At 38.6% G+C, this 7,897-nt stretch overlaps 2 pseudogenes; one reads left to right on the top strand and one right to left on the bottom strand.

Moving 5' to 3' along the window:
* LOC102487495 (ribosome production factor 1 pseudogene) overlaps positions 1 to 1,204 on the top strand; it is an 8,283-nt pseudogene extending 7,079 nt beyond the window's left edge.
* Positions 1,205 to 3,359: 2,155 nt separating this feature from the next.
* The window catches only part of LOC102487907 (ATP-dependent RNA helicase DDX50 pseudogene), a 5,476-nt pseudogene continuing 938 nt past the window's right edge, over positions 3,360 to 7,897 (bottom strand).

Here is a 7,897-nt window from a genome sequence, read left to right on the forward strand (position 1 = left end):
GAAGGAAGGAAGGAAGGAAGGAAGGAAGGAAGGAAGGAAGGAAGGAAGGAAGGAAGGAAGGAAAGGGGATTTATGAATGGCCTCAAGAGAGCTAATTTAGCATTATAGATGTGAAAGAAGAAAAAGAGAGACGCATTTAAAGTTATAATGGCAACAGAAGCAAAAGAGCAGACACCATGGTGAAGGCGGAGATAAGGGTGGCAGCAGTGGGAATAAAAACTTGAAACAGGAACTGCTATGGAATAACCTCAGAAAGCAGCAGCTGCTGGGGATGGGGCCACAGAAAGCAAAGTGCAACCCCCCAATGGGGCTGCTTTTCCTCCAGGCTTCAGCATTTCAGAGATTAAGAACAAACTGCGACGACACTTAACAGTCCCTCGGTGGAAACAGCAACAGCGGAAGGAAAAGTTGACAGCTAAAAAAACTTTTAAAAGAGAGAGAGGTTCTTAGTGACAAGGATCAGCCAAAGCCTGTACCCGAGACAACCAGCAAGTGCCTGATGAAACCATAGTAGACCCTAATGATGAAGAGGTTGCTTATGATGAAGTGATGGAAGAATTTGCTTTTTACTTGAACAGACTTCTCCCAAGATTCTCATCACACCATCAAATCGACCTCCTGGGAGAACAGTAAGACTCTGTGAACAGCTCTCTACAGTTAGACCAAACCGACATGTTTATTACAGAAGAGGACTGGCTCTGGAAAAAATTACTCCACAGTGCATTTTGAGAGATTTCACAGATCTGATCATTATTAATGAAGATCATAAAATACCAAACGGACTTATTTTGAGTCACTTGCCAAATGGTCCAACTGCTCAAAATGAGCAGTGTTGGTAAAGAAATTAAAAAAGGCAAGGACCCCACAGAGCACAAACCCAAAATAATACTGAATCATTTTATAATACTAGGTCATTCAGTGGGATAAATGTTTGTATCTCTCTTCCTCCATGATTCTCAATTTATTGGCAGGCAGGTTGCCACATTCCACAATCAGCAGGATTATATTTTCTTCACATTTCACAGATATATATACATATATATTCAAGAATGAAATCAAAGTGGAAATTCAAGAACCTGGACCATGGTTCATCTTAAAATTAAGATCTCTTCAGAAAGGAACCTTTGAGTCTAAATACAGGGAGTACGAATGGGTCCATAAGCCCCGGAAAATGGAAACAAGCAGAAGAAAATTCCATCTATAAAGTACTAAGGGAATATACTGGATTTTACTGAACGAACTTATCTTGAATTTGATAAATTATCTGTGACAACACCCTCTTTAAAATGGCATAACTGATTTCATAAACTTTTCATATGTGGACAAATTACCAGGTGCCAAGAATTACCACTGTATGTTTATATAACAAATACCAATGAAATTCATTTTTGTAAGGGGAAAAAAATAAAGGTATAATGGCTGAAAACTTACCAAATTTGGGGAGATATGAAAGTATATAGTAATAAGTAGTTCAGAAGTCTCTAACAAAATTCAATGCAGAAGAGACCACAAGGTAATATATTATAAACAGTGAAAATATCAAAGACAAACAGGAATATTTTTTTATTGTCAAGAGACTTTACTCAGCATGATATACACCTCAGTCCAGCCCACTTGAGACCACCATACACATCATCAATAGATAATAAATCTTATCTGTGTCCCACAAATGTCTTACCTCTCCATTTCCCCCCCAAATTTCCTATGCTCTTCCCCTCCCACCCTCTCTTTCCACTTTGTCTCTAGTGTCCATTACAATTTTTAATACTTTTATGTTCTCCAGTCTTCCAGTCTCTACCATAGAGTGCAGACTACACTGTTGGTGGAAATGTAAATTGATCCAGCTACTGTGGAGAACAAGGAAATTTTGAAAGAGGAAATAGAGACAAAGATTCTCATGTTCAAGGACATCCTTATAAAACCATCAATGTATTTCTCAGAATAAACTTTGTAGGCTAGGAGAGAGTAAGAGGATACATTTCAAGTGGTGAAAGAACAAAACACCACCAATGGAGACCATTTTATTTGGAAAAACTATCTTTTAGAAATAAAAGAAAGATACTTTCCCAGAAAAACAAACATTGAAAGAGTTCATCACTACTAGGCCTGGCTTACAGGAAGTACTAAAGGAAGTTCATCAGGCTGACACTCTACTGGGACAATTTTAACAAATACTTGTTTGATTTCACATTTAAAAAATCAGTCTCTGTAATTCACCAGTTTAACAGAATAAAGAGGGGACAGCAGGTGGCATGATGGTTAAGGCACTGGACTCCCACATGGCCAACCTCAGTTCGAGTTCTGGATATGGTGGCTTGCTTTCTCTCTTTCTTTTTCTCTCTGTCTGTCTCTCTCTGTGGTCAAATTAAATTGTAATAAATAAAATTAAATAAAATAATTATTTTTTAAAAAGATAAAGAAAAAATGCCATTTCAATAAATGAAGATGAAAGTCATTGGGAAAAAAGTCTACTTATGTTTTAAAATATTAAAGCAAGAACAAAGGGAAAGGACCTGAAATCTGATGATGTTTCTATAAAACCCTACAGCAAATGTTATAAATAAAGATGATAAAAGAATTCCCTTCAGCATCAGTTAAGATGGCTCTATAGTTTTACTTTGACCAAGATGAAATTGGAAAGCCACTACCACCCAGCACTCCTAACCCTTTTCTTTTATCTGTAGACTATAGCACATTCTCAGAAGCACCTTTATTTTGTATCTGTTTTATTGTCTTTCTCCTACCATTAAAATGCACCCTGCATGAGAGCAGGAATTTTTATCCTTCTGTTCACTATGGTGTTCTCAGTATCTCTTTTGATTTTCTTTGAGTTTTTTTTTATTATTATTCAGAAGTATAACTGGATAAGTAGATTTGTTTAAAACCATTCTTGTGAAATATTAAAAAAAAATATGACCAACTTCTTCGCAAATAGCAGACACATACTTTAACTATGATGACCTAATTTTTTGTGGATAATGTACATGATTACGCAGAAATAGGTAAGCCCACACTAGTAGATTAACTATCAAATACTCAGTAAAAACTCCATCTGTGGCTCCCCCTTCTTGATCAATTTCTATTCCCACCCTGTCTTCTACCATCTTGTCGACTTCCTGACCGACTTCCCCTGTCGAATCTGTCCAACTGATCAACCACCAGAACAACCACCTGATCAGCCTGATCAGTTTAACCAACCACTAGACCAGTCACTCCTCTGTCTGGAATTAAAAGATGTGTTTCCATCATAATATTCTTCAATTTCTGGTAATTTGGCTGGCACTGAGAGTATCCAGTCTGAATCATGCCACTGTGCCTGTAACCTTTCAGACTCAGTTGTGGGAACATCAAAGCAAACGTATTTCCTTTCAGGAGGCACATTCTGGTAATTTGGGACACAGCATTACTACTCAGCTTTCTGTTAAGTTCTTCCTGAGCACAGCCGACATCCTATATTTCTTCTGGGCTTTCCAAAGTCATGGTCACAAACTCCTTATCAGAGGTGATCAAAGATCGTGGTTCAAAGCTTGATGCACCAGAAATGTGTGCAAATGCTGCAGCTAATGCATCCGCTGCCCCTTTCTCTTCTATCAGTCTCTGAGCTGGTGGTTGGAAAAAAATCAACAGCAGTATAAGAAACAGAAGCCAGAGACCTGATGGCATCCATGCTTTTAAATTTAACTAAATCCATCGCAGCAGGAACACCTACATGTTTAACAGTAATTCCTGCTTTTTGTTCCACATATCTTAGTTGACCTCTTTCTCTTAGTTGCTAAAAACATATGCAAATCCCTGTCCGACCAGCTCTACCTGTGCGATGGATATAGGACTCCACATTCTGTGGAGAAGAACTTGGGATCACCAGGTCAACCTCAGAAATGTCCAAACCATGGGTAGCCACATTGGTTTCCACCAAAACTTTAAAACTGCCTTCTCTGAAACCTGTCAGTGTAATTTCTCTTTGTGACTGTGCAATGTCCCCATGTAAACACTGAGCATTCTGTTTTATGTGAGGATTCATGGCCATTTCAGTTACAATCTTCTTGGTCTCAGAGAAACTAATAACCCTCCCTTCAGATCCACTGTAGACTTGAAGGACTTCACCAATAACTGCTGGTCTCTGAGACCAATGGCATTGGATGGCTAAATATTCCACAGTAGTTGCAGCTTTTTGAGTCATTTTCCCACCAAATCAACCTGTTCTTATCTGGATTTCAAATATTTGTTTGTGACTTTATACACCCACTGTGGGCCAGCTGCCGAAAACAGTGAAGTGTGAGGATTGTCTTCAGACTCAGTTTTGTAGGATTAGTGGATAATATCTTCAACTTGTTCAGAAAAACCTAAATCTAACATTTGATCCACTTCATCAAGCACAACATGGCGTAGTTTAGAAAGATCCAATGGGCGACTTTGCAGATAATCTTTTATTCGACCAACAGTCCCAATCAAGATGTCAATACCATTTCAAATAAGATTAATTTGGCTTCGACATGATGTCCCACCATAAAAACATGCCATGCTAAGTTTTCTAGTTATATCTTTGAAATCTTTGGCTGCCTGATTTGCCAGTTCCCCTGTTGGAGCCAAAACAAGTACCTTTGGAGAGCAGCTTTTAAAAATCATTTCTTGATTTCTTTGGAGCCTTTCAATCAAGGGGATAGCAAGAGAGAATGTCTTTCCTGTTCCTGTCCGTGCTTGAGCAATTAAATATTTTCCTTCACATACAGGAACAAAGGTCTTAACTTTAATAGGAAAGAGATATGTTACCCCTCAACCTTTCAGAAGCTTTATCGTCTCTTCAGAAATAGGGAAATTGGAGAAGTCTCCTTCTTTCTGTTCACATGTTAGGGTCTCCTCTAGTTTATTATCACTTGATTTATGAGAACTATCTAAGGACGATACTCACAATTGATTTTTTTTCTCAAATTCATCAATATCTCCATTTGGCAGGCCTTTTTTTCTTGACTTAAGAGATTTAGAGAATGCATCTGAAAGTCTACTAAATTCTTCCTTAGTGTCTCCATTTAGTTTCTCTTTCTTTTTTTTATTTACATTTTTTAAATACACTCAGTCACATTATTTAGCTTACAAGGTGATCTTTTCAATATGTAAATATTTCTCCCCGGTCCAGTTGATCAAAGTATAACAACACTACCTCCCTGTCTCAACAATGCTGTCTTCATATCCTTCCTCCAAATGTTTTTCTCCAGACCCCACTCCTCCACCCACACCACATCTGGCATTCACATCCATCTCTTGTGTTTGTACATCCTATAGCCCATCCATTTCAGTTATAGAGTGCGGACATTTGGTATATATTAAGTGGGGACATACAGTGTTTCTCCTTCATAGCCTGGCTTGCTTCACTCAGCAGTAAATCTTCCATATTCTTCCACTTTCTGTCAAAAGCCAGGGTTTTGTTGTTCTTAATGGCTGAATAGTATTCCATAGAGTATATGTGCCACAGTTTTTCAATCAATTCAGCTCTTTCATTTTAGCTTTTTGGGGCTTGGGAGCATCCAGGTCATCTCCAACACCATTTTCTCTTGTTTCTGATTACTCATCTGAGTCATAATGGTGCCTTGATTTCCTTCTATCATTCTTTTGTCTCTCCTTCTTCTGGTTCTCGGACTCTCCCAAAGGTGCTTCCAGCCCCATAATGTCCCCCTAGAAGAGTTTCCCAGGCATTACTGGCCTCCACCACCTCTCTCTCAGCACAGTGGCCACAACCACCCACAGGGATAGGTGAAAGGAAGCCGGAGCAGGGCCCCCAGTACCTTTAAAGAGTGCTGGCATATGCAACTCAATTGTTAAGTCAATGCTCTGTCAGTTGAGAAAACTGTGTCTTGTTAGAGGATTCCTCATAGGCTTAAGAAGAGTTCTGTGTACAAAATCTTAAAGTTATTTGAAGGCAACATCAATCATAACCACCTTAAAATATAAGCCAAAATCCCCTGTCAGAGAGTTGGCACTTGATATCCTATATCCTCTTTCAAACTTCCCATCAGTTTATTGATTACCCATTGCTCTTTGGCTAGATGTCTTCCTTTATCTGGCTGGCGCCATTCCTTTTAATGGCAGCTAAATAAAGAATAAATTTCCATTACATGGAGCAGATAGTTTTGGTTTTTTTCCTAGGCCCTGAGTATGCCTCAGGTAGCTCTGCCTTAAAGGCAGCAAAATATTTTTATCAACGGCCAGGCTTCCCCAAACATATACCTTGAACAGTAGTCCTAACTTCCCATTGGCTCCCTCAAGCCTTCTTTCAAGTTCAGAGAGGACTTCCCACAGAGCTCCACATTTCTTTATTTTGAAAAATAATTTTTTCTACTTTACATTTTGAGATATGAGATACATTTGTAACAAAAACATATTACACATGAGCATTTTTAACCTAAAACTTATTTTATGGTCTCCATTGGACAAAAATGTGTACTCTTAAATATCATGCCATGTTTTAACCTAAAGTAAAGTAACTACAAATAGTTGGGAGATTAAAGTAAGCATCTAGGACAAAAAAAAAAAAAATCAACAGCAAGAAACTGCTGCTTCCCTCTCCCAAAACCAGTACTGAATACACTAGAGAGGTGAGAAGAAGACTGATAGAGCCTGAAAGGTAATGTAAGAACTACATGAAAGCCCTGAAGAGATTAAAAATAGCCCAAACCGAAAGAGATGAAATGGGGAATGCTGGTTTAGAATAACTGAAGACTGGGCCACCAAGTCATGTGGTGATCAAAATGGCTGGATCCCACACGACTGACTACACAGTTTGAGTACCAAACCCAATTGGAAGATCATGCCAGAGGCATACACATGTGTGCCCTGCATCCTGATAGGAGAGAGAGAAATTGAGAAGAAGGCATTGCAGTGTGATCATTCCCCATGGGGGGGTGATTTCTCACTTTTCTTCTGTTGCTCTCTCCTGCAAACACACATTGCTTCTGACAAATTAGAAGAAAAAGAAAAGAAAAGGAAGGAAGGAAGAAAAAAAGAATAGCTGAGGGCCAGGCACCAGGGTTACTTAAAATGTTGATGAGTTTTCTACTTATGTCTCTTGCATGCTCCTCTAGACATATCTTTGCCCCATTGCCAAATGTAAAACATAGCACCAGGTCAGCAGCATGAGAACTAAGAATAGCAAGCTGAGAGCTATTTTTATTTCAAAGGTATGAAATGCAATCCCTAGGGTCTCTCTCTTTTTAAATTGCCTAGCATATAGTGGGTAGGAAGGGGAAGGAGAAAATACTCATGAGGGCAGCCAGCTTGGGTTAGCTTACTTTTTTATTGTGGGACTGCTCAACCATTGTAAGAACCAACACCTTTTTTTTTTTTTTTTTTTTTGCTATAGGGTACATGCATTTTTGGCCACATGGGATCCAGTTGTCTTACCCACCATACTACTTGCTGGCCCAATATCTCTATCTATCATCTATGTCTATCAATGTATCTATTCATCTATATCTATAACTATCTATCATCTTCCCATCTCTGTCTGAGTGGATTAACATCATGGTGATTAGACCTAGTGAGCAAGTAGTAACTCCTCTGGACTTATTCATAAGACACTTGGGTTCTAGTGGGTGGGAAATAAATCTGATGAAAATTTATGTATCTTGTCCCTCAGTGAAATTTCCAGGGTCATTTGGTATGAGGCATGGTGACACATTCCTTTTAAGGTCAGGGATAAGTTATTGCATCTGGCCCCTCAAGTGACCAAAAACAAGGCCCAACATCAAGAGAGTCTTTTCGAATTGGAGGACAATATATTCCTCATTTGGGTATTAACTCAAGCACATTTACTGAGTGACTTAAATTTGTTAGTTTTCTTTTCTTTTCTTTTCTTTTTTTTTTTTTTTTTTTTTTAGAGGGGTTTTTTCTTTAGGGGGTGTGC

The sequence above is a fragment of the Tupaia chinensis genome, unplaced genomic scaffold (assembly GCF_000334495.1).
Source record: "Tupaia chinensis unplaced genomic scaffold, TupChi_1.0 Scaffold000709_2, whole genome shotgun sequence".
Lineage (NCBI taxonomy): Eukaryota > Metazoa > Chordata > Mammalia > Scandentia > Tupaiidae > Tupaia > Tupaia belangeri.